The sequence below is a fragment of the Cavia porcellus genome, unplaced genomic scaffold (assembly GCF_034190915.1).
Source record: "Cavia porcellus strain 051 isolate PalLab524CR breed Dunkin Hartley unplaced genomic scaffold, mCavPor4.1 scaffold_6, whole genome shotgun sequence".
NCBI lineage: Eukaryota > Metazoa > Chordata > Mammalia > Rodentia > Caviidae > Cavia > Cavia porcellus.
Window position 1 is genome coordinate 59,920,738 of NW_026947489.1, and position 24,284 is coordinate 59,945,021.

Genomic DNA, 24,284 nt, shown 5'->3' on the forward strand with positions numbered 1-24,284 from the left:
TATAGCTCAGTGCAAAAGCCCTAGGTTCAATCCCCCAAAAGAGGCAAACAGTACCATTTTTCTTAGTAAAGTGTATTTTTGTTTTGGAAAATATAACTGTCACAAAGTGTTTATGTTACATCTGTAGGTTTCGTTCTCTCTCTCCCTCCCTTCTCTCTCTCTCTCTCTCTCTCTCTCTCTCTCTCTCTCTCTCTCTCTCTCTCTCTCTCTCTCTCTCTATGTAACAGGGGTCAAACTCACGACCTTGCACTTGCCAGGCAGGCATTTGTGCAGCTGAGTGAAACCCTGGCCCTCAATGTTCTTGTTATTTTTAGGTGACTTAATAGCTTTAAACATTCTCAGTGTTAGTTTCTATTACATTTCTAACTGGTAGTTCCTAGGTGGGGACACACAGGAGCCACAGAGCAAAAGTTTCTGGATCTGCCATAGCATCCAGGATTGGGACGAGCGACTCCGTCAGAACTCTTGAGAGCAGTGATGGGATCTCAGCTCTTCGTCCCTCCTAGAAAGCCACGATCCCTGTCTGTGTTACCAGGCTCCTCTGGTGAGAGACAGAACAGCAAATTCCATACTTTCTGTTTTCCTTTGCAAACATTGACACAACAGGACCCCTTTCAGCACCACAAGGTCTGTAGGCCCTACCTCGCTCACAGATGCAGGGTGGAGAGGTTGAGACCTCGCTTGCAGCCCGCAGCAAGGAAGCAGTGGCTGAAAGATCTGACCTGGAGAGAACTTCACCCCGCACACACGGCTGTCGCCCATGCTGACTTACTCAGTAGCTGTTCAAGCCACTGGACCTGTTTCCTGGGCTTCAGTGTGTATGTGTGTGTGTATGTGTGAGCAAACACACATCATGTATGTGAGTATGCACATGTGTATATGTCTGCACCTGTGAGTGCATTTGTGACTGTGTGTGTATATGTGTGAACAGCATGTGTGCATGTAGGTACACATGTGTGTCTGAACATGTGAGCGCATTTGTGACTGTGTGCATACAGGGGCATGTGTGTTGTATGTGTGTGTACGTAGGTACATGTCCGTGTACCCGTCTTCTCAGGCCTAACCACCCAGGCTCACTTCCTTGGATCCCATAGGCCAGGGGGCCAGGACCAAGGGTGGCTGCCTGGCTCTTCCTGCGCTGCCCTCACTCCCAGGTTCCCGGATGGTGGCTTCCTCTGGGTTCTCATCTGGCCTACCCATGTGTGTCCTGTCCTGCTCTCTTCTTGTTAGGCAGATAAGATTGGGCCACCCCAGGAGGCTCATTTTACTTTCTGTGCTCCTGTAAAGACCACACATGCCATAGCCTTGCTTAGATTTGCGGGCAGGGCCCCCAACACTGATGAGAGACCAGAGTCAGAAGGTGACCTTGAGCTGCACTCTACTTCCTGTTGCCCTGATTACTTGCTTCTGAAAAATAACCTCTTTAAAAAGGCCTCAACCTTTGCCGCCCTGATTGGTGCACCTGTCACGTTCCCTCCACTTTCGGTGCGGTGGCCTCTGCTCCTCAGGCCACCCCACCTGCATTCTGCTCCTGTGGATGGGTTCGGCACTCTCTGAAGGCCCCTTCTGGGACAGATGTGGCACTCGGTGCCCTCCCTCTGTCACCCCTGCCAGCTGCTCCTGGTGTTGACTCTCGATGGGGCTGCCTCCCTGGACAGATTAGAGTTGGGATGTTTCACGACTCGACATGGGAACCACCAAAGCCCCTGGACTCTTGGCAGGTGCTGGTGAGGGTGAGGTGGCCTCTCTGGAAAGGAAGATCCTGTGTGTGAGAAGTTCATCAGGCATCTCTGGTGCTGCTGTCAGCTATTCTGGGAGGCCTCAGTACCCCAACGGCTTCTATTCCTTGTGGTTACTTAGCAATCAATCCAGGAGGCTTCCCAGAAGAGGTGACGGTCAAGACACAGAGTCTCCAGGGCCTGACGGGGTACCACACATGGTAACAGCTTCTTCCATACCAAGAATCAGCATAACGGCAGAATGAACATTTCTTTTAATTTAAAATGTGTGTGAAGTCAGGGATGGTGGCACAGGGTATAATCTCGGCACTCTGGGAGGCTGAGGTGAGAGGATCACAAGTTTCAGTTTCTAGTACTGAAAAAAAATGTTTAAAAATCACTGTAGTCTACTCTTTTTTTTTTCTCATTTTGCCAAGCACAAGCAAAAATTTTCTCGTAGACAGCATCAGCCTGGAGTTGGGGGTTGTGGAGAATTCAAGGAAGTGGTTACTTAGTCATCAAAACACAGACGGGGCAGATGGGAAGGAGCTGTGTCCAGGGCGCTGACTCTGGCTCCAGGCCGACTGGCCTCTGCCTCGCCTAGGCTTGGACCTTGCACAGATGGTGACCCCCCACACCTGCAGAGAGAGAAGAGAGAGGGAGAAGAGGGGCAGATCAGAAGAAGACAGAGAGAGGGAGACAGAGGGAGACACAGAGGGGACTCCTGGTTCCTGGACCCTTCCCTCTCTTCCTCGCTCTCTTCCTTCCTCATTCTTAAGTTTCCACTGCTCTGTGAGTCCCCCAGGGAGATGTACGGAGCAGTGCCCATCCTGGCTGACACCTCGGCCCTTGAAGCCACCCACAGCTGCTCCTGTCTACCACACTGGGGTGGAAGGAATGCATTAGAAGTGACAGCAAGAACCAGCCCTGCTAGAAGAGCTCACAGCAGGGAGGCTCTGTGTGGCCACAGTGGAATGGCAGAGCGGACCTGATAGGGCAGGGCACCCTGCAGCCTGGGGCTGACCCAGCCTGGCCTGCAGCCCCCCCCCTCCCCCGGGCAGGTGCAGTGTGACATCCTACCAGGTGCAGACATGTGGGCCTGGATGCTACCTGGGTGAGGTCTAGTCTGATTCTGTTGTTTGTCTGCTTTGAGTAACTTGTGCTAATTGCACATTTAATAGGGTTGAGTGTGACATTTCAACACATTCACATGGTGTGCACTGATTCAGCCAAGCTAATTAGCACCTCATTTTTAATGAGCAACACATACTGTGATTCTTTGTGAAAGAGGAGTGCTGGTGTCCCCGTTTAACAGATGGATAAACTGAGGCAGAGTGACTCAGCAAGGTTACATTCTAGTTTAACTCTGGATCTGCACCTGCATGTGGAAACTGGGGAGGCGGGTGTGAACAGGGAATTTATGGCAGGCGGGGCCTCTGTCGATACTGTTTTTCTAAATAAATGAACTGACTTGCAATAGCATCATTTGTGCACTAAAAATCACAGGGTGACTGTTTGCTAATCAAAGACTTCCTCAGAGCTCTGGGTCTGAGTTGAGACCCCAGGCGACAGCATTCTCGGTGGTCCTCGCTTCTCTGTGGAGCTTGGCCAGGGCCAGGGGAGCTGGCAGGCCCCAAATGCTTCCCAAGTGGGTACCACACTTGTCCCTAAGATGAAATCATGTCTTCAGGGAACAGAACAAGACTCAGTGGAGGAAAAGGCCCCAAAGGGAGTGAGTCTTTGCTTCTGCAGAAACCGGGTTGGACAGCTGTGGGAGATTCGGCAGGGCGTGCTCGACAGAACACTGCAGTGCCCAGTGTGGAAAGCCTGAGAGAAGGCAGACCTCGGGGGGGACTGGCACCCCACGGCTGGCTTCAGCTCTCACAGTGCTCTGTCTGTAAAAATGTTCCTGTGGAGGCATAAAATACCCTCAAAACTGCTTATTTTTAATTGCACAGCTTAAATTTTGACCCTGTGACCACCCTGTGGTTCAAGATGGAAAATGATCCCCAGTGAGAAGCCCTTACATACTCTGGGGGTTCACTGGTCACCCCACTCTCTCCAAACTGCCATCCTGTTTCAAGGCTCCAGGGAACCCAGGCCACAATTGATCACTGATGTGGTTTATACCAAGGGAAAAAGCTCCAGTCAGCATGGGGCAGACAAGGATGCATGGACGGAAGGAAGGAAGGACAGACTGACTTTTGTATTAGCTTGAAATGTAAACAGGATATTTATGTGTCTTCTAGAACGTCTCCCTCAGGGCTCACAGCTTTTTCAATTAAGCAACCAGCAAGAAGCCCTTCCTACAATAGCTGCTACATTAGACCCGAGCTGTAATCCTCACATCTCCGTTCTGCTCTGCCCCTTCCATCTTCGGCTCCCTCAGCACCCAGGTCCAAGCACTCAGGGAACCCAGACCGCAGCACCCTGCCAGTTACCCACAATGGAAGTTCTGATGAAAGTGAAGTCCACAGCAAAAGGTTACATAAACCCTAACACACCCTCGTGTGAGCTGAAATACACCGTGGCCATTTAAGGTAATCAAACAGCACCCGAGACAAACAGTCCACAGTGAAAACTACAGGATCATGACAGCAGAGCCTCATTCTCTAGTGGCATCCTAGAAGGAAGAGGTGGAAAGGAACCAAGGGAGTGGACAGGCTTCCATTTCCTTCTCCACTCTTGCGTGTGGTCTCTGAGGCTCTGCGGTGAGCTCTGTTAATGCTCATTTTCCCTGAGCCAGTAGAAAATTAACTCAACTCCCTTCCTCTCGTCACCCACCTGAGGCCACGTGACCTTTGGCATCCTTCCAGGGCAAGTGGCCTTTTCCCGATGCTTTAGGTCTGCGCCAGCCTCTCAGAGCTGTGCTGCAGGATGCTGCCCAGGACCCAGTGGTAGCCAGAGCCCAGTGGTAACAGCAACTGGGCACACAGAGATGGTGGCATTAGGTGCCAGGTGGAGAGACACAAGGACAGGGTATGTGGGAGGTGTGTTTGGCCACCAGGTAATGCTGCTGTGACTGGGCCACGCTGGGTAACCAGGGGCCAGTCCCCTGGGATTAGCTTGTAGTCCCATGGGCTCCTCCGCAGCCTCTGCTGCACACCGGGCTGCACTGCTGCAGGGAGAAGGTCTCCTGGTGCCCTTATGCCAAGCCAGGACCCGTGGCTGCCCTGCCCACTCCACTCTGGATACCTGCATCTCCTACCTGCTGCCCTCCCCGCCTCTTCTTGCTCCTGCCACTGGACAGCCCCTCCCTGGTGACCTTGGGGTTCTGTGTGATAGAATTTAGGGGATTAAATAAATGCAAGAAGCAATGCTCAACATTGGTGGCCGTTAGAGAAGAGCACATTAAAACTATACAGAGATCACTCCAGAAAGAATGTTACTGTCAAGAAATCAAATAACAAATGGTGGAGTGGCTGCAGGGAAAAAGAAACATTTTTACATATTGGTGGGAATGTAAACTAGTACAAACACTATAGAGACCAGTATGGAGACATAAAAAACTGGAACTGGAAATTCCATTTGACCTAGCTATTCTCCTTCTAGATTTCTTTCCGAAACAGTGAAAGACATCATATTACAGTGATCCATTTATACCCATGTACGTAGCAGCACAGTTCATAATAGTTACATCTTGGAAGTTACAAGAAAATGTAACATCACACACAGTGGAGTACTACGCTGTGGTAAAGAAGGACAGAGTTGGGTCACTTGTGAGAGAGTGGACAAACCTTAAGACCATAATATTCAATGAAAGAAATCAGACTCAGCTTACATATTGCATAGTTTCTCTTATATGAAAAATCCAAAGTATAAATAAAGACAAATTAGCAAACACGGAGATAGGTCTTTTGTAAATGGGAAGGAGCTTAAGATGGAGGAGAAGAGAGAGAAAGAGAAGGGGCTGAAAGAAAATTAACACGTGTTACATACATGTGCCAATTCCCCGTGAGGAATGTAATCATTGTGCACTGCAAACATAATAAAAAAAAAAAAAAAAGAAAAGAAAAAGAATTGAGGGGCCAGTGGCCCTCGCTGCTAAGGGAGAGATTTGTCTTGGGAGAAAGCCAGTCTTCCCCCAGGACACCCACATCCGGGACACCCACATCCGTGCCACGAAGACCTGTGAGACCAGCCACAACTGCGAACAGCCGCCAGACCAGTTCTGTGAGCTGGGCTGGTTCCTTCCTGAGACCAGGAGCAGGAAGGAGAGGAGAGAGCGGGAAAGGGAGGCGGAGGCAGGGGAAGGAAAGGAGAGCCGAGGGGAAGGGGAAGGGGGGATCCACCGTCACACCTGCCTCAGTGTCCTGAGTCCATTCAAACACTTCCCTTCAAGGTCCCTTCAGCTGTGGGGAGCGGCCGGAAGCCTGCAGTGTCGGATCCCGAAAGTAACACGGTGAGGCTGCAGCTTCCCGCTTCTTTGGCAGAAACTGCTGTGAACACTCAAGTCCATGCCGGACTTCAAGGCAGCCACAGGAAACACTCAGGCAAGAGGACTCCGGAGCTGTGTCGGAGGGCGACAAGAAGCACGAATCAGTGTGTCTGAAGTGCAGGGCGGTGTCAGGGGGACTCACAGGCACGTGGCTTTTACTGTAATCAGATTACAAATTCAAACGTTCACTTCATTTTTTATCACACCGAGCAACACCCCAACATTCCGAATCTCAGACCTGACTCCAGACTCAGGGGACTCAGCACAGAGGGGCCCACGTGGGTGCTGCGGGGTGGGGAGGTGGGAGGCGCTGTGAAGAGAGGAACGCACTAGGGACCCGCTGCCCTCCGAGGGACAAGCTCAACCTGCTCAGGGAGAAGACCCCGAGGGTTCCGGGCCATCCACGGGCCACCGAGGAGGCAAACCTGATCCTGACTCCAGGATTTGTTTGCGGCTTCCTTGCTCATGTGCTCCGGGTGTCAAGCCCAAGCGCAGAGTCCAGGTCACTCGTGTTTGCTCCACTGTGACGGAGTCAGTTTGCAGGCTTGGTGTGTTTCTGGGTGTGGTTCTGTCATGTTGCACACGAGACACACTCCTTGGTGGTTCCCACAGCTTTGCTTTGGCACTCGTTGGTGGCCAGTCTGTCTGAGGTGGGGGGGTTTGGGTAGTGGGGACAAGGCACTGTCTTACCCATCTTTGTGTTCCAGACACCAACCACAGTTCCGGTTGCCCAGGACATGCTTTGCCAATGTTTGCTGAATTCAACTATGGAATCTAAAGATTTATGGAAAATCCATTGAAAACACCAAAATAAACACCTAATCTAGTCACAGGTCAGCATAGGTAAGAACAGGCCTCAAATGCCATCAGCAAATGAATGTGAAAAATGACAGTTACACACAGAGGAATACTACTCAGCCATAAAGAAAGACATTTGAGGCATTGGGAGGAAAATGAATGTACTTTAAGACCATAATAATATGTGAAATAAACCAGACTCAGAAGGCTAAATATCCCAAGACTTTGTTTCTATAAGAGGCACAAAATATGAATAAAGAACAGACTAAAGGAGAGATGGTAGGAAAGAGAGGGAAGAGGAAAGGGTCCTCAGGCCGCCCTCCCAGGCCGCAGGATGAGCATAGCTTTCCCCCAGGGCCTGAATGCGACACTCATGCACTGCAGCTCCCGTGGAGAAACGCCAGGGCCTGCATGCACAGAGGGTCACCAGGCTCAGCAAAGTCACTGCTTGGGAACAGAAGGGCCACAGAACCTGCCCCCCACACAGGGCTGGGAGGAGCCACGGGAGGTACTAACAGACTGGGACCCAGTGCGACTCTGTCAGGTTTGGGGCGGGATGCTCTCCCGGTCAGGAGAGGGAGGATGGGCGCCACGCTGGCCATCTGAGGGGAGCCGACGATATGTCCTGGCTCTGGGCGATGGATGCCATCTGGGGTATGGAGGTGCGGCCTGGATAGCACATTGTTGCCTGGCCAGGCTCCAGAGCACAAGGTAAGGAGTAAGAACCCTGGCATTTGCTGCCTGATGAATGCCAGGGCACTGGACCTGAAGCAGAAGGCTCACTGTAGACACTGCTGGGAGCCATCGGAGTCTTCCCAGGTGGGAGCTGGGTGTTGACATCGCTTTGCTGCTGAGCTTCTGATGTAGACCTGATGGAATGCACCATCATTCAGCCGCTGGGAGAGAGGACAGGCAGCCTTGGTGGCTGCGTGGCTGCAGAGCCCTGGGGCACTGTGAAAGCAGCTCCTGGTGCCACACAGCAGGCCACAGACCCGCCCTGCCAGGATACAGGCCCTGAGAAGTCAGCTGTGAGCCCTGGAGTTGGCCCTGAAGCCTGGGGTGGGGAGCTCAGGTGGGGTTTAAGGACAGAGGTAGCTCTAAAATGAGGAGGGGGCCAAGCAAATAAAATGCAGGGGCCACAGCAGCAAACACAGGCATGCCCAGCAGGTTTTTCTCAAGAAAAACCAGTAAGATAGGAGCAGACAAGAGAACCAGAGAGGGGGCAAACAGAGAAGAGGAGGGCAAGGGGGGTTGCAGCAGAGGAGGGGAGTGGAGGGAAGAGGAGGTGAGGAGATGGAGCAGGAGGCTCCCTGGTTGGGGCAGAGCCCCTAGGAAGGCAACCTGCAGCCGGGTCGGTGGGCTGGAGAAGCGGCCTGTCTGTGTGTCAGTACCCCAAGACTGTGGCACTGTCCGCAGCGAAGGAAGGCTGGTCTGGTTAATTAGAGCACTGAGTGAGGCAAGTCTCAGGCTGTAGCCCAGTCTATTACCTTCCCCTCCTCCTCCTCCAAAACTTGCATCAAGAGGCCTGGAACTCCCCCACCCAACCCCTGTGGGCTGTTTCCATCCTCTTGATCTCTGTGTGATTAGTAAAGGCAATTAAGCAGCCGGATCAAAGCTCGGGGCCTCCCGCTTTTCAAATGTTCGTTAACAACTCTGGAAGGGCTTTTCAGAATGAAGCCTGGGAGGAGGGAAGTGTGGTCATGAATAAATATCACCTGGAGACTGGGCGCTTCTGACCTCCAGGAGGAGGCGGTTTGGAGCTTGTGTAGGGGCAGCCTAGGAAAAGGCTCTGGGTCCTGCCCCAGGTCAGGAGAGGTGGCCCTTCAGCCCACCCAATGGTTTGGTGCAGTTTAAAATTTAAAAAAATAATGTTAAGTGATTTTTCTCCCCTTTTTCTTCCTTTCCCTTCCTTTCGATCCTCCCTCCCTTTCATCCTTCCTCCTTTCCTTCCTTCTCTTCAAATTTTTGCAGCTAGGACCAGGTGGAAGTGCACATGTGTAATCCCAGCTGTCTAGGAAGCTGGGGCAGGAGAATCAAAAGTTCCTACCCAGGGCCAGGGATATTCCTCAGTGGCACAGCACCTGCTTGGCAAGCATGAGTTATGAGTTAGATTCCTGGCACCAAAAAATAAAAAAGTTCTCATCCAGCCTGGGCAATTTAATGTCTTAGTAGAACCCTGTCTCAAAATTAAACAAGGACTGGGCTGTAGCTTAGTTCAGAGGCCCAGAGTTCAATCCCCAGCACAAAAAAAGAAAGAAAAATCAAATTTCTGCATCTGAACACCCAGTCAATGTTCATAGCCTACAAAGTCAAGCAAGCCAGTGAACACCATCCACTCACTGATCTTCTCTGGGAAGGACACAGAGGGGTTCGGGGTGTAGCTCAGCCTCCTACATCAGGAGACCCCAAAGAGGAAAGAAAGCAGTGGGGGGGGGGGGAGGACCAGCTCACCCCTGGCAGGTCTCCAGCACTGAGGTGGGCTAAGGGCCAGGCAGGGTTGGAGGCCAGGCCTGAACCACTGGGGCTCAGGCAGGGGAGGGTGGCAGATGCTGGAAAGCTGAATTTCCAGGGGCCCCACTCTGTGTGGGGCTGCTCACCATAGTAGTTTGGAGCAGGGTACCCCCCAAAGCTTTATGTGCTCAGAGTAAATGGATTATGGGGGCTCCTTGCTGCTAGGAGCTGGTTGGAGGCCAGGAGCCAGCCAGGAAGAGCAGCTAATCCAATCCCAGAACACTATGCAGGCCAGCCTGGTCTGGGGGATCCCTGAGCCTGGGCAAGTTACAAAAGTGAGGATCCTCTTAGAAAGTGACAGAGATTGAAGGAGACTGAGGGAGATGGAGAGACCCCCAGGGCTGAGGAAGGGACTGTCCAGTCTCCGAGAGCCGTCCAGGCCAGCCCAGCACTTCGCCGCCCCAGCCAGGCCACATACCCTTCTGCCCCAGCTACAGGGCTGCTTCCTCCACATGATCTCTGTGCCCATGTCCTGGGTGAGAGCATCAGTGCTTTCCAGCCAGAGACACCGGATGCTGGGGAGGAGGAGGGGAGACTCAGGCATCCATGCACCAGCAGTGTGGGGTCAGGTTAGTGGTTACAGGGGCTGAGGGCCACCAGGACTAAGCCAGAAAACGCAACCAGAAGGGGGCCCCACACAGCCTTGAGGACTAACGTTCTGTGTGCAGCCTGAAGTGGTGGTCACAGAGGGAGTCACACATGTCCACTGCAGAAGCCCACACAGACCACGTGGGCTGAGCCATCTACCATGTCCGCAGGTTGGGCTCCTAGCCAACACCTGAGCACAGCAAGGAAACTGAGGCAGGCCCTGACCTTGGAGGTATGTAGCCCCGCTAGATGGATACAGCTTGCAAAGTCCACAGCAGTCTGCAGTGGGCAGTAGTCAGCTGTGATGACACTGCTGGAAGGGCACATTTGTTTCTACCCGGAGGGCGGTGGCTAAGTCCCAGTTACCAGCATCACAGCCTCTGTGCTGGAGTTGGGCAGAGCCTGTCATGCTGCTTCCCAAGCTAATCCTAACCCTAACCCCAACCCCAACACTAACCCTAATCCTAACCCCAACACTAACCCTAACCCCAACACTAACCCTAACCCTAACCCCAACACTAACCCTAGCCCTAACCCGGAACCCCACCCAGCCTTCTTTGGCAGTGCACCTCATTCCAAAGACGCTCCGTCCAGTAAAATCTTCATGTCCTTCATCTCATCTCCTTCTGCCTTCAGGTCAGAGTATGGTGTGGGATATTCTGCCAGGGCAGAGACACCAGCTGTCCTGGGCATGAGGAAGGAGAGCAGGGCACTGGGAGGAAGACCGCAGCTCAGGAGAAGGGGCAGGTAGACCAGACAGCGATCTCCCTAGACAACCTCCCCACCCTCTTTCAGAGTGGGGTCAGAGTGTGCTGACGGGCTGGATGGTTATCTGCAGGTCACCATCAAGACTTCAGTGATGCCCTTCAAAGCCTAAGACACTCCTGGCCAGCGTATGGTTATTGCTATAGACCTCATGCTAGAGCCTCTCCTTCCTGGAGAGGTATCAGTATTTACTGTGGTAAAGCGTCTTGTGTGCTCCCATGCATGTGTGCATGGGTGCGTGGGAAGAACCCTGCCCCAGGCTTCCTGCCCTTTGCTCCTGGGAACTCAGATGGGGCTGTCAGGACACAATCCTGCTTAGATGACACCTTTGCCCTTGGCCCACCTGAGTCTTGAGTGAACAAGGAAAGGAGAGTGGCCCCTTCCCTCTCTACCCTGGTGCCTGCCTGCTGTCCCAGTGCTGTTCCTTAAGCTTGGTCTTGGGGTAGGGGTTCAGCTCCACAGTAGGGACCCCACAGTGGCACTTCCTTTCTCAGGCCTTGAGGAAAATAAAAATAGTTCACCTTGTCTGCTTACTTCGTTACAGAGGATATGGGAGCCTCAGGGACATGTCCAAGGTGACACCACAAAGTGTGCTGGGAAGGGCTCTCCTGACACTGGGAATGCAGCTGAGTCTCCAGAGAAGATGGTTTGGAAAAAGTCCTGTCCACAAGGAAGAGGCATGGCTGGGGATGTGGTGGGAACACCCTACAGGAAGCCACCACTGGAAAATGGTCCGGCCTCCCTGGCTCGAGACCAACCAATTCCATCCAACCCTACCAGGAGCACAAGAGGGTGTGTTCATACCGTGCACCATGGGTGAGCCAGCACCAGTTTCTTACCTACTTCTCTACTGACCTCAATCCAAGTTTGAAGACAGTAGGAGGTGCTAAGCATTTTGGAGATGGCCTAGAATCTTCTTTGTCCTTTTGGAAGGAAAGGGACCAAAAGACACAAGTCACCTCAGAAAAAGTTGCTCCCTGTGGTCAGCAAACATGAATGGCCCCAAATACAATCTCATCCTGATCCCAGAATGCAAGTGTGTGCTGGGTTCCATGGCGCGGGAACTGGGGTGCGGCTGGAACCATGATTACTGATGGATGAGCTGGAAATGGAGCTCATGCTGGACAATGCAAGTGGTTGCATGCAGGCCCTGAAAACTGGGAAGCAGTAGAGAGTCAGAGAAAGTGTGGCTGGGGGCAGAAGGGGTCACCCTCAGAGGACTGGCTAGCCTTGGCCAGTGGACAGCTTGGCACACATCGTGCTCGTGAAACACAGAACCCTAAGGGAGTCGATGAGCACTTCTGGAAGCCCTAGCCCAGGGGGGTTCGTTATGTCACCAAAGGGACCATCATGCCACCCCTTGTCCTCTCCAGTTTAGCGACAAGGGAGGGAGAGAAAAACACATGTCCCTTCTGCTGCTTCCTGATCCCAGCATCTCAGTGTCCTAGGGGCTCTGACACCAGGTTCTTTTTGCTGGAAACTTGTCTGTAGTCTCCTTGATAGGCTCCATCCCCCAACACCTGCTTTGAAGCTCAGGCTCCTCCCACCTGGCAGGTGAATCAGCAGCAACAAGGCTGTGAGTGCAGAGCCACGACCCAAACTCAGCTCCCTGTTTCTGGCTCCTGCCCACCACCCTGTGCCCACTGCCTCCTGCACCTCCAAGCAATGTACATTTCAGTCCAATTGCTAAAATAGATTCTAAAAGTCTTAAAAACACTTGGGCTGTCAGATCCTATGTCATCAGGCGTGACAAAGTCACCCTCAGATCAGGATATGTGAGTGGCCCGGAGTCTGGGCGAGGAACCGGGCACACATCCCAGGTCCAGGAAGGAGCTCTTTTCCCTGGTCCTCTGCTTCAAGGATCTCAGAACCTGCCCACCGAATGCTTCCTAACATTTTTCCAAATGAAAAAGGAAAATAGCTCCCTTCCTCCCAGCAGCTTCTGGCCCACGATAAGCAGGCCACGCCCTCTGCTGCTCAGTGTCCAGCGTCCGTGCCACCTACCGATATTGTGCATGTGCACCCACGTGACCCAGCCATCACGAGCCGCAGCAGGAGCACAGCTGGGTGGGCTGGTGGAGCAGGCTTCCAGACTGCAGATGCAGCCCCATGCCAGTTCACAACAGCACCAGCTGTGTGTCAGGCAGAAGCAGGGTGTACACAGGGTAATTACAGGGCATGCCTGCCTCGCCTCACTAATGAGGCCAGGAAAGACCCAGTCTGGCAGGCTGCTTTCGCTGAGCCTCAGTGACCCCACCACCTGGCACGACCTGGCTCAGAGCAGGCCTTGGGCCTCACACCGGAGACACGAGGGGAGGTGGCACCTCCTTGCACCCTGGTGCCCGGCCAGTTCCCCTTACACAGACACACCCAGGAGGTGGCCACGGAGAACAAGTTCTTGCCTGAGCAGCTTTTTCAGAAACTTTTGATTGACACATACAAGAGCTGATCAAAATATGATGTGTGTTTAAATGAAAAAAATTTACTACTGTAAAAGATACATTGTCACCACATGACTTCTGCCACTTCCCTGAAGCCAAAATCACCATGAAAAGGAAAGGTTTTGAATCAGTTCAGGGCACTGAAGCAGCCACTGTAACACAACTCATGACACAGGCAGGGACCTCTAGGCTGCTTCGGAAAGCGTCCATGAAGGAGGGGTCCAGCGTGCTTGAAGCAAGCGGGAGGACCTGAGGGATCAGTGGAGCGGTGTCTCTCACTGCAGTGCGTTTTAGGTTTAGACACCATACTGTTCACCTCCTCCTCCTCTTCTACACTGGGACGTATTTTGGGAACAGGGTGAAGTTTTGGTCACTGCGTCCATCCCATGATGACTACAGCAGGGTAATGGACATCCTGTCACCGTGAACACACCCTAGGGTCCCCCCTATTCTTACAGTGGTGGTGTGCCTACAGCCTTTCCGGCAGTCACCCTCAGTTCCCACAGTGGCACCTCTCCAGGGAGGAGGCTGCGTCCCTGGGCCAAGCTGCTATGAGAGGGGGATCTGGGGCTAAGTCCCCGCTGTTCCTCACCCTGGGTCCCCTTGTCTGTGACTCGTGAAGGCTCTGGGACCCACCTCTGTTTTTAACAAGCTTCCAGGCACTTCTGATATGGTTGCTTGGGCTGTTGTCAACAGCAGGGAACTGTGAAGAACCAAAGTGATGTGCAGAGTGACCAGGCTGGGACGGTCACACCTACGTGCTGAGAAACATGGGGACAGAGAGGGACAGACCCATGGGCTGTCTCCCAGGACTCCTTTTCCTCTGCCACGGCTCCATTGTAGAGCAGGTGTCTTTCCGTAAGCACATGGTCACTCATGGGGAGCGCTGTGAACCACAGAGACTTCCACATACACTTTGCTCATTTTTGTGTGGTGCTAGGAGGGGCAGGGCCAGCACTGCTCACCCACTGGCAGGTGGGGATGGAAGCTGGGAGTCACCAAGCCCTGGGAGGACACCGCACAGCTTGTGGTTGAAGCTGTGGGCTATCTCAGCATCACCCTTGGCCCCCTTTAGCCATGGTATCACTAAGGCCATGCATAACATCAGTGTGACTTGGGCAGAGCCATGGCACTTGTCCATACCCTGGACCACCCATTCCCAAAGCCATCAGTGCCAACTTCCACCGCCCAAGTCCACCTCACTGTGCACAGGCCAGGTCCCCATGCCCAGCCCTGCAGTGCCCTGCAGAGGTGGGGTCAGAGGGAACATGGCTTCTCCACACAACAGGTCATGCTCAGCCTTTAAGAGGAGGAGACCCTAAAACATCCAGGACCAATCCTGACTGAGGATAGAGAGACCTCCACAGTGAAGACAACAGAACCCTAAAGGAAGAAAGTGTTGGGGTCACCGAAGGTGGAAGACCTGTCATGTTCATGCCCCAGCAGAGGCAAGGTCTTTAAATGACAGTGTTGCCAGGTCTGATTCACTACACTGATTCAGTGTAGCTCCCACCAAGACAGTGATGCTGTTCCTCACAGAGCTGGGAAAAACAATCCTGAAATCCATACAGAAGCACCAAAGACCCAGTAACCTGAGCGGAAAGAGCAGGGTAGATGAACTGAAGCTCCCAGTTCCCAACAAAGCCAGAAAGACAGAGGAAGGGGCAGGCACAAGCCAAAGCCAGGGCCCTGGCAAGGGCTAGGTGCTCACACACAGGTGTTGCACATAAAAGGACTTTACTAGACTTGAGGGCCTAAAGTGCTCTTTAAACTTAAAAGCTCCTGTTGATAATGGGCTTTCAAAATGCAGGTTAATTCACAAAGCCAGAGGTGGCAGCTTGGACAGAAAGACGCTTTGGAGGCTTTAGAAACTTCCACGAGGAAGGAGGAGGCTAGTGACGCTTCGTACTCAAGGCTGATGCTCAGTGCATGGGGGCCCAGGACACAGCCCTGCTCCTGGTCCCACATCTGACCAGGCCACAGCCCAGCCCCACACCAGCAGGTGGGTGCTATCTGTGTCCCACATGCTCAGAGGCAAAGCCCTGGCCCCCGTGAAGTTTTTGTTTACCTGGGGAAGACACCTCAAAGGAGGGAAGGGAGTCTCAGCCGTCCAGCCTGGGGGAGCTGTGGTGGGGGGGATGCAGCTTGGACCTCGGGTCTTTCCAGGGGGCACAATGATTTCCACACTCTGCCAGCTGCCTGTGCCCAGCAGGACACAGAGGGCTGAGGTGGGGCCCAGTCTCCAGGAAAGAGCCGCCTTGCTGACTGGTTCGGACAGGCATCCATGGACTGTGAGAACCGAGGGTGCTTCCTTCACCTGCCTGAGCCCTGGGCACAGAACATAAGTATCTATCTGCAAGGGAAAACTTAGAGAAGGCCAAGATCATGCCCTGGTGATGCCCAGGAGCTGACTGGTGATGCCCAGTGACCATGCCTGGAGCCCAGGCAGAAGCCAGATGGAGGAAGTGCAGCCTGGGAGCGAAGGCGGTGAGGGTGACACTGCAGCTCTAGCTGTGGGGCCACTCAGATTCAGGTGGAGCTGTTAAAATGACGTAGTTTAGTTGTGACAAGCGGTCAGGAGGGACAGAGCACCACGGGACTAGAAGCCTGAAAGGAGAAGCCGCAGCAGTGTGGCAGCTGGCCGGACTGCGAGTGCGGGGCAGTGGTGGGTGGTGAGGATAGAGGACAGGGTGGGGTCACGCCAAGCTGGAGGGGCAACCCCATCCCACCAGCACCAAGGGCCTCAGACACCTGGGGTGGGGGTTTCAAGTGATGCCAGATGCCTGCAAGCCTGTGGCCTTCTGCAGCCAGCCTGACCCCTTGCTCTTGGGCTGTGCCTAGAAGAGAAGTTGTGGAGAGCAAGGCAGCCCCAAACACAATGCCCATCGACTATGCTTTGTTCTGATTCAAGTTCTATCAAGAACTTCCCCTAAAAGCAGGAAGGAAAAGAATCAAAGACCTTCAGGGAAAAAAATAGTTAACCAAGCAAATAAGAGAAATGCTAACTAAAACTAGCAATTTCATGTGACCCAGCTGTTCCTCTGCTAGGTATCTTCCTGAAGGGGCTAAAGACATTGTATTACAGTGTCTCCTGTTTAATATCTCAACTGTGCGCACCCTCCCCCCCTGCTTTCAGAAAGAGGCATCGTGAGAGTCCTCTGTTTTGGTTACTTTTCTCTCATTGCTGGGACAAAATACCTGACACCCAAAATGAAGAAAGGAAAGGTTTGTTTAGCTCACAGTTTGTGCATGTGTCAGTCCATAGTCAGCTGACTCCAAGCCAGGGTGGCATAGCACTGGGTAACACTTCTAGGCAGCAGCCAGCAAAAGCAGCCAGAGCCAAAAGGGGTAACAATCCTCTCCTCCCTTATACTGTATGCAGGCTACCCCACACCACCCCCAGTAGGTGTAGCCGTCACACCACCTCTGTGCCCTCCCCTTGCCAGGATGAGGCTGTTTACAGAGCAAGCACCCTGGCTCCCTGCTGAGTCTCTCAGTTAAACTTCTAAGCTGCTCAAGTTGACACAAAGTACCCACCATAACACCACCCAGAGAGGGGCCAGGGCCTGGGCATTTTGGGGCGGCAGTGGAAGTAATGAAGACCATGAAAAGAAAGGCCAGGTCTCCAGACAGCAAGTGGCCTAGAAACTCCTCCCTCCATGACCCCAGAGCCTAGAGAGCAGCAAGGCCTGGGCAGGACCTAAAACCCCCAGGCTCTGGTCCTCAGCCTGGAGCCACAGCTGGCTGAGATCCACACTGTCCCCTGCAGATCCTCTGGGTCCCCTGTGTGGTCCCAGCGTTCTCCCTTGGGTCAGCCACATTCCATGGCCAAAGTGAGGTGACTCAGCAAGCTTTTGGGGTGCTGCCCTCCTGACACAGTGACTTCCCGAAGCACCCAAGGCAGTGCATCTCAGGAGCTGGCACAGACTGCAAGCAAGTCATTGCCTGTAGTGGAGTGCAGGAAGAGCCAGGTTCCAGAGAGGATACTGAGGGAAGTAGTTTGGGCCCTTATATCTCCTGCCTGTCTCTAGTGCCACACAAACAAACCTTGAGGCCATCCAGCTCCCATCCCCAGAGGAGAGGCAGAGGAGAAGGCTCACTGGCCAAGGAAGGCTGCTTCACACTGTCTGCAAACTTGAGATGCCGGGTACTGGGACGGGGGAGAGGGGCTAGTGACCTAAGCATGCTGGTCCCTGCAGGGGACCAAGGGCTGGTTGGCACTATATTCAGTGGGCTTCCCCAGGGGAATCTCAGTGTAGTGCCAATCTCCTTGCACAACCAACATTTTCCTGGACAGGAAGGAAGTCAGGATCACACAACTCTGTCCTGAGAATGTGCGTTCCAAATCACATGAACTGGTGACCCTGGGCCTGGTACTGCAGAGCTGGAGCCTCTGACCTTTCCCCTGGATGTTAATGTGCCCACGTGCAGTGGCCAGGAGACTCTGTGGACCATATCATGTGGTAAGAGGGCATTAACAAAGCTGTCACTGAAGACCAGACATAGTGGCAGGATTAATTTTTCCTTCATTAATAATATCCTCGTTTGCATGATTAATATGTCACAGCCGATGAATACAGGCAACTATGGATAAAATCACTGAAAAAAAATGCCACCTGCTGAGGAAAAAGAATAAAGCAAATAAATGACCTGACACGGCGACATGATCTGGGATGACATTTTCCCAAAATAACACCAGCAAGGCTTGAACTTTCTCCTCCACCAAGATGACCACCCAAGGAACGGGGGCACCAGTATTACAGGCAGCTCCCAGGGTGGTGGAGCTGCCACTGGGCAAATCTGAGAATCTCTCACAAGGCCACCACTGATGGCCATTCGATGGGTTCCTTTGTACATTCCCTGGCTTCCAAAGCTGATTCTGGCCCAACAGGCAGGACTTCCTGGGCCACAGTGGTGCCACCTTGTCAGTCCAGCTCGGATTCTTCCTGTAGCTCAGGCCTCAGCTGTTTGGACAGCACCTTGCGGTAGGCACAGAAGGGACCATGCCAACAGCACCAGCTGTAGCTGTGAGCGCAGGGCAGAGGCTGAAGCTGAACAGGAACCGGCCCAAGCAGCACAGACTTCTGAGGAACCGAGGTGGGGCCTGGAGGGAGAAGGGTAGGCAGGAGTCCCGGCCCCAGGGCACAGCCTGTGCCCTGAAAAAGCAAGCACCTCTGAAGGCCTCCAGGGAGAAGCAGCTGCAGCAGGAACTCTGTGTGACTCAGAAAATGTCCTGGATCCGTGATGGCCAGGGTGACAGCTGCTGGTCACATGTTGCTGTTCAGCACTTGACACACAGCCAGCATGGCTGAGGAGCCCAGGTTTAAGTGTCAGCTCACTTTCACGAATGTAAGTCAAGCCAGGCTGTGAGGTCCCTGGTCGATGTGTGAGCCCGAGGGAGGGAAGCTGGTCCCTGAGATGCACTTTCCCCTCTGCATCCATCCCTCATTGGGGCATGAGGGACTGGGTTAGGACCTGGCGTCCAAGCTCTGTATCTCCTGACTCAGACACTTGCCTGCGGCTCTGTCTGTACGCGCCTCACCTCAAAGCCCTCACTGCTCTGCTGCTCACAGAGAGCACCCACCCGCCCCCGCCCACCTCTCCTGGGCTTCCTGGCTGCTGTCTTCCCTGTGTCACCACCACAGGAGCAGACCTGGTAGCTGATTTGGTTCTCATCCATGACCTGGAGCCCAGCCTGCCCCCTCCCCACACCTTGTCCCCTTCCTCTTCTTATCTCCCTGCTCCACTTAGAGGAAGACAGGTTTCCCTGCCCCCCAAAAATCCCACTGTCTCCAAGCTTCTAGAACACCAGGCTCAGGAACACTTGGGGCCTCTAACAGCTGCTGAGCTGCCCTGCTTCCCACTGCCGGCTCCCAACGACATTGTAACGCTTTGGCCTCAGGATAACAACTCTCTACCAGAGGGAGGGTGTGGTCAGATGGAGGGCAGGGCATCTCCTCTCCCCACCAGCCCTGGCAGCATGGTGGGCAGGGACTGTGCTCCTCAGGGCACAGGGTAACAGTTCCTTCCTCACAGCGCTGCTCTCAGGTTAGTCAGTTTGAATCTGCTCGTCTCTCCCTCTCACCAGAGGAGAGCACACGTGCTTGCCCTATTTTCTGCATTCTCACCAGATACAGCTCAGACATGCCAGGCTCCTCAAGACCCAGGAAGGTCACCTCCAGTTTCACCTCCTCTTCTTGGGTTCTTTGATACAACCAATGCACAGCCTCCTAATGGAGCCCCACTGCAGCTGGCAGTTCCAACACTAATGCCAGGCCAGTGTTTGCCCACCTCAGGGACATCTTTAGTGTCACGAGTTCCTTGAGCTGTCCTCAGTATCTGGACCGAGTGAGCACCTGGGAAATGCAGCACAGCCTGTGGGCCACTCTCATAGACATGGACAATAGAAGGTAAATCTGATCTTAAAGGAACCTGTGTTGTCCTGACCCCTCCCAACCATCAACTCTAAGCCTCAATAGCAGCTCTTCCCTGGGTCTCCTGCCAGCCCCATCCCAATGCCCTGTCCCTGACACTGCTCCAACCGAGCCAGTCACCAGCAGATGCCCAGCTCCTCTCAGAGCCGGGCTCCTTCTCCCCTCCACCTTGGTACCAATGCCAATCCAGCACCACCCTGGGAAATGCAGCACAGCCTGCAGCTGCAGTGGGCAGCCCGGAGGGAAGACAGCTGCAGTGCACGGCTAGCTGCCCCCAAAGAGCAGACAGTGAACAACACAGCCGGGCTTCACCACCCATGGGCCACAGTCTGAGAAACAAGTCCGTGGCTGATTTATCATTGTGCAAACAGGACAGTGTGTACCTATGGGAGATAGGATAGCTCTGCCACTGATGGGTGAGATGATTTTACGGGAACACTGTACCATACATGGTTCATCTTTAACCAGTATATAATTAGGTAGCACAGGAGAGTGATGTGCTATACTGGAGATGGCCAAGGGTACATGTTAGAGAGCCTTAACACACACACACAGAGTGATGGACGTTTTCCCTTGCTCAACTTCAGCAACCAGGTGGCTATACAGATACACAATCCAAATACCATGTACAATTTTTAAAATCCTGTTGTAAACCTGAAACATAAAATAAATCCGTCAATACCTATGTGCGTGAGTTGAAATTATCCCACTGATACATTTTTTTAAAAGTCAAAAAGACACCAAGTGTGGTGGCTTATGCCTGTAATTCCAGCCACTTGGGAGGCCAAGGCAGGAAGATTAAGAGTTCAAGCCCAACCTAAATAATTTAGCAAGACTTTGTCTCAAAACAAAAGGTCAAAAGAAAGGGATGGGGCCAGGGATATAGCTCAGCAGCACAGTACCTGCCTAGTAAGTGTGGGGTCGTGAGTTCAATTCCTGGTACCAAAAAAAAGTGTGTAGGGGGGATTAAATTTATTTTAGTATTATCTTATTTATCCAAGAATATAAAAAGTTATCACTGCATGTAATCAAAAACTTTAGTTACTTATAGGATTTTTTTCATACTAAGCCTTTGAAACTCAGTGTGTATTTTACAGTCCACAGAGAATCTCCCTGTGGACCAGCCACATTTTGAATACTGCAGGGCTGCACCTGGCTCAGAGACCACACTTAACCCACAGCTTCTGTCCATGCTACTGGTTACTATGGGTGGAAGATTTGCTCGTCCTATCAAAATTCATGCACTAATCCCCCAAGGTGAGGAAGTTGGAGATGGGCCTTTGGAAGGTAACCACAGCCAGATGAGGTCCTGGTGTGGGGTCCTGCCTTTGGGATCAGTGTCTTTATAAAAGGAGACAAAAGAGGTTCTTGTGGCCTCTCTAGCAGGTAAGGCCCAATCATGCCAGTGTCTGTCTTTGAGCCAGAAAGGGAGCTGCACTCACAGCCCATAGAATAAACTTGTATTGTGCAAGGCCCTGAACTAGGGGTGTTTTGTCTTGATGGCCTGCATGGAGGCACTGGTTCTGCACGGGCCAAGTTCTCCCTGGGGGCTGGAGGCAAACAGCAGCATGTGCAAAAGTCTGGAGGCCAAAAGCCTCAGACAACGGCCAGGCTGGTCCTGGACGGTGCCTCACTGGGTCCCAAGGAGGTTGCTGTACTCAGCGTTGCAGGCAGAAAACTCTGTTTCCAGTTCTTCCTCGGTCACAAGGCTTGTGGCTTTGTGGAGAGACAAAACAGTAACTCTCTTCTGTGTCTCCTGGTGCTGTTTGACCCATCTCCTGTTTGAGTGGGAAACAGAGAAACCCAGGATGAGAGAGACAAGGGTTCAGGAATCTGAGAAATAAGCAGGATTACTGTAGGATGAGGTGCAAAGAACCCTCCATTCTTACTAGCTGCCTTGGACAACTGGGAGGCCAGGGATTTCTGAAAAGACTGAACTGAGTCCAGGAGCTGGAAGCAGAACTCAGTGGTAGAGCACTTTCCTTGCAGCAGGCCCTGGGTGCCACCCCAATACCAGAAAACAAAAAAATATGTTCAGAGGCCAAATGTGTCATTCTGGCTTCTGATACTGCAAGGAGCTTGGTTCCACTCTCACCCATTGTCTCTAACTGTCCCTGACCCTGAATTAATCTGTCCCATATGTTCTCAGACAATACCTTTCTTGCTATTAAACATAAAAGAAACAAAGTGAAAAACCAAAGATACAAAGCCCTGGGGTCATTAAAAAACCAATTGCTCTGTATTGACCTAAACATGGATGAGTCCCCAGCTTCCTCAAGGTTGGGACTTTCTGTGTAAAAAGAAAATTAAGCCATTTTTAAAACATTTGCCTCAAACTACCATCATTAGCCAGGACCTGGGGTCCTTACAGAGCAGGTTAAGCATTTCAAAACACCCCACCACCACAACAGTTGTAGACCCAGAAAAATACAGGAACTTGGCACCTGAAGACATTTGAGCCAGACGGCAAGGTTAGGGCACCAGGTAACATCCTTGGGCAAAAAGACAGCACCCTCGGATTAATCTGAGCATAATCCAAAATATCTAATATGGAGTAGGTGTGTTTTCCTTCGCAGGGGTAGTGGAGAACTCAATCCAGCAACCTGGCCGAAAGGACAGGATGCCAAGTCAAGCTGACTCCAAACACCTGAGCAAAGACACTGGAGGAAGAGGGTGCAAGCCCGCGGATGAAAGAGCAAATCCCCAAGAGGAAAACATTCTGAGCTGTATAAAGGTCCCCAACTATGAGGCAAGGTGGCACCAAGAAAACGACCTAGGGACAGCTGCCAAGAGGCAGAACCACGGAATCATCTGGCCATGGGGCTAGGGTGAGAGCTGGCTGAGCTACGGGCCAGTCACAAGGCAGCAGAACCATCCAGTCCAGCAAATGTACAGGGACAGCGCTCCCAGGAGACCCTCCCAGAAGCTCGCAGCCATGAGTCCCCCAGAGCCGCACTGACTCCACTCTGTGGGCCAAGCTGGGCTGACCAGAACTTTGCTGGCAGCTGTGGGACTGGCCATTCTCACACCGGGCAGCACCAGGGACAAGTCCTGTGTGTTCCTCACGCCCTCTTGCTGAAGCCCTACTCACAGCATGATCTCTTTGTCCAAGGCTGTCCACCTAGCTTTGCTGTATCTGCCCCAAACAGGACCTCCCTCAAGGCTGAGCCCCCATCACTCCTGGGACACCCCAAGCTCTGTTCCTGTCCAGGGACTGCATACACGGCTTTCCTGTGTCTCTGGTGTCTCCACAGCCTCACCAGGTGGCTGTGTGTGGTGGGAGCTTTGCACATCTCTTGTGGGATTTTTCATGGTTCCACTATCTATCAAGACTTCCGTAACCCAGGCCACCCCTCGTAGCATAAGGCCCAGGTCCCTTCAGGACCATCAGAACCTACTGTTTGGGAATAAGTGGATCCCAGATTCCTCCCAGCCAGAGGTTTGGAGACTAGCCCTGCCTGGGCGCTGATCCAGTTGAGTGTAAAATTTGGGTAACTCCAGCTGAAAAACATCCACCTCACTCATATAAACATTTCAACCTAAACTGTGTTTGGACTATAATTATCTGCTTCTGATAAATAATGCAAAGGGATTTAAAGGAATTAAAGCAATTGATTTATAGGTGGTTCATTGTTTTGGGGAGTGTTTCAGTGCCCCAAGGAATACAGACTGAATCTATATAGACATTCTTCTAGACCATTCTGTGTCTAGAAGAATGTGTGTGTGTGTGTGTGTGTGTGTGTGTGTGTGTGTGTGTGCCCAAATACATGCTGGTACATAGAGGGAGGGGTAGACATGCATGCACAGTGTGCATTGCAGATGCAGAATTCCTACAGGGAAAGTGTTCTGATGGCCACCTGTCCAGTTCCTGTTGGGATTGCCATTGCTCAATCGGAACCTCTTCTGTGTTGCAGGCAGAGGGACAGTAGAGTAGATAGGGACAGGGAGACAGTGAGATGGGGTCCTTTTCCCATCTGAGGAGTCCCTGGCAGTTCCTACTATATTGCTGCACACAAGTTCTCCTGAGATCTAAAATGCTGGCCTGGGTAACATGTGCTCCTGTGCCACCAATCTCACAAAAGGGTGAAGAGCCTGGGCCCCCATGAACACCAGGCCTGGGCCAAGGACAACAGCTTCCACGCTGGCCTGGCTTAGTTGATGCCACTGTGCAGCCACGGCTCCAGTTAAGGCACAGGCCACCTGCAAGATATTTCCCTACACACTCTCTGGGGCTGCTTTCAAGGGAGTGTCACTCAGCACATTTGCATACATGGAGTCACCTGCAGGCCTGTGTCCCCAGCCAGGTCCCAGGTCCCTGGTGTCCTCTCTGCTGTCCTACTCAAGCCCCACTTTGCAGTAGTTGGCCAGATATACATGCATCCACTTGTGGAAGAGGGATTGTCACATGATGTGGAAGGTCAGCCTGTGCGCCATTTCATCAGGGATAGGTGAGTGCTTGCTGGGCACACAGTGCTTGGGCAGCAGGCAGCACCAAGGGCACGGTCCCCGTGAGCCAGGCTGCAAAGCCCAGACCTGTCCATGTGGCCCCCCAAGCAATCAGAGCCCCGTCTGCTCTTTTAGCTCTGCCACC

General features: G+C 52.7%; 1 long non-coding RNA gene across 3 annotated transcripts; it reads right to left on the reverse strand.

The window, feature by feature from the left end:
* Positions 1 to 1,970: 1,970 nt before the first annotated feature.
* On the reverse strand, positions 1,971 to 11,480 carry LOC134476459 (uncharacterized). 3 transcript variants are annotated; one of them, XR_010048136.1, is made up of 6 exons: positions 11,353 to 11,480; positions 10,623 to 10,738; positions 9,884 to 9,980; positions 6,582 to 7,823; positions 6,019 to 6,228; positions 1,971 to 2,356 (listed from the first exon to the last, which is right to left on the reverse strand). It is a non-coding gene; the product is annotated as an uncharacterized LOC134476459 (long non-coding RNA). The 3 variants fall into 3 exon arrangements; XR_010048135.1 differs by having other exon boundaries at positions 10,623 to 11,367; XR_010048137.1 differs by lacking the exons at positions 10,623 to 10,738; positions 11,353 to 11,480 and adding an exon at positions 10,121 to 10,551.
* Between the last annotated feature and the right edge of the window lie 12,804 nt (positions 11,481 to 24,284).